We start from the raw sequence: 2,898 nt of genomic DNA, 5'->3' as shown, positions 1-2,898 counted from the left end.
CTTACTGACCCCCCATCAGTGGCGGCTGGTGACATTTGAAAGTGGTAGGGCGGAAAATGTGTGTGGGAGTGCCCCACAGCGAGTGAGCCTGTACAAAGTAAGAGGGGTTCGGGGCGATCTCCGCCGAGTTAATTTTTACAAAAAGAGTGGCAGACTGCGACATCTTAAGGATTTTGGGTGCCCTTGGCCAAATATATTTAGAGGGCCACTGTTAGGAACAGCTTTGAATATATGGTCCAGTTTCAGCTGTTTCATGCCCTCTTTGACCACGTCACTTACAGTGCACAGACATTCCTCCAAAATTCTAAATGTGTTTACATCTATAATAATCATGGATAGTGATGACATGTGTTTTCAATATTGCAATGCATGTCAGTGTCATTACTGTGCAGGGCTTTTAGTATGCCCTGCACTCTATTCCAGGTGCATCTCATCCTCCACTGATAAGGTACTTCAAACTCTTCCCATAGTCTTTGGACTCCATTCAAAGAGGGTTACACTGCCCCCAATGGGCATAACGTTCAGATATCTCCCTGCTAGCTGAGTTCACACTATAAAATATCTAATCCAAAACACATACCGACAAAAGTCCTATCTTGCAAGAGAGCTCAGCAACTGAAGAAAGGATTGATTCAGCATTCCATCTTTCCAAAACCCATGCATCATTAAATTTCGTGGAAGGCAAGTCAAAACACAAGATATACAATAACAAACATCCTTGCTAGCAGAAAGGCTCAGTGACTCCGAATCCCGATGTGGCCAACTCGCCTTTAATCTTTCCGGGGTCGATATATTTCAGAACCATTGAATTTGAGACACTAACATCTGTTATTTTCAGTGTTTAAAACCAACTATTACACTATTAAATGCTATGAATATGCAGTTATTGTTATTGTAAACACAGCCTACTGCCTGGGAATGGCTGCCCCGCTCACCCAGGGCCTGCAGGACCTGCCCCAGGGGGATATTTAGAGCTGTCTGGTGCCTTCTGACCCCTGAGTGGTGTAAATCTTCTGCACTGTGTTGTGCACACAATGGGCCCCACGCTCTGATTAATCACCCCTTCCTCTTCATGGAGAAGCTGGGAAAACAGGGTCTCTCACCCGCACACAGGCTGCTAATGAAATATGGGGCCCCACCCAAGGAACCAGGGTATCAGAGGCACAGCCCCCTAATACTTGGCTGTATGAAGATGAATTTTTTTAATGACCCTTCATCCAGTGTGGAAAGAGTGTTCCGGAAAGATCTCTGCTCAGGACACTTTACACATGTGCTAACATGTGTAACTGTTTATGCAGGAAATAGCATATGTTGTGTGCACAGAAAAAGGTATATTTTTTCAGATCCGGTGCATTTCTGGTTCCAGCGCACTCATTTTGGGATCACATGCACAAGATATACGTTTATGTTAACTCTGGAAGAGTGTTTTTTCGCACCTGTTACTGTTGTAAATACAGCCCCACACTACAAAAAAAACCTCACAATTCCGTGAAACATGCAAGGTTCTACCATCTGGATAACTAGATATACCACCATATCAACTAAACTCAGAATTAGGGCAATAGTATGGTATCTACGAGCTCACAAGAACACTACACCAAAAACACCCTCTGAATATTTCCTCCACCAACACTACTGAAGATAGTCCTGAAACAGAAAACAGACTTTATTCAGGTGTGGAATCTTCAAGAACAGGCGCGAAGGCTCCCTAACTAGATAGTGCTGCAAGAACATTCTAATGGCAATAGCGTTGCGTTTCTCGTGCTTATTGTGTGTTTAGCAAATCCACAGATTCCTTCCACGTGTTACATATCAAAGAGAATTCACTGTTTCTTATGGTAAACATTACACTCTTTTTTAATATAAGTATATGAAAATATGTTATTACGTTTGTGGTGTGCCCTAATGCGGGAAATTATATCCACGATTTAACCATTTTAAGGAAAAATAATGATAAGTAGGCGGTTTGCTCATCTTTTCCCCCTACCCGCTCTCTGCTGCTCTTTATGGAGGTGCCACTTCCTGGCCTTTGTTGTGTCCCCTCCACAGTTCCAGGGCCTCTGGCGCCTTTAACTCCGCTGGCCCCACTAGCCCTCTACGGGTGCTGGCCTCTGCTATTTCAGGCAGTGCAGGGGAATGTCAGCTGGAGCTTCAGTTCACGGAGGGGAGAAGGAGACTTTGGGCCAAGGAGGACGTTGCACCCTTCTTCAATTGCTAATTAGTCATGGAGACATTACAGGTGGGTGGGGGGATCGTGTGAGGGAGGCGGGAGGGGTTTTATTATAATAAAATTAAACTTACGATCCACAGGTCCCGCGTTTTCCTTCTGACGCAGCTCTCTTGGGTAAGCAGAAAAAGCTGCCACCCACAAGCATCCTCCCTTCCCTCCACCAATCACAATGCTGCAATGGATATGGTAAAATATCAAGGCTTTGCCTTAACCCATGGTAGTCTAAGCTTTTCCCAATGGGGAGCCTGGTGGTTAAGGAGGAGGGGAAGTTGCCCATGGTGAGGATGACCTGGGTTGAAGACTTGGTAGGCTATTTTGGTGTCCGGCTGTTGCACACACAAGAGGCCTACCTATAATGCAATATGTGTAATTGTGTGGAAGGCATTTGTAAATCAATCGAATTCTGGGGAGATATGCCCCTGTCCTTGATGGGACGAGTAGCCTTAATAAAAATGTTCATTCTCCGGCGCTGCTTATACACTATGCAGAACTCCCTCCACCATATTCCATGGGTCTACTTACGAAGGCTGGACCGCCTATTGGTGGATCTATTATAGGTGTTCAAAAGGAAAAGGGTGAAACTGCATACACTACCAAGGACATGGAGGTGGGGAGCACTGGAGGTACCTAGTTTGGACTTTTATTACATGGAGACACAGTTTCAACAT

This window comes from Triturus cristatus, chromosome 5_1 (genome assembly GCF_964204655.1).
Source record: "Triturus cristatus chromosome 5_1, aTriCri1.1, whole genome shotgun sequence".
NCBI lineage: Eukaryota > Metazoa > Chordata > Amphibia > Caudata > Salamandridae > Triturus > Triturus cristatus.
Note: the sequence above shows the minus strand (reverse complement) of the source record.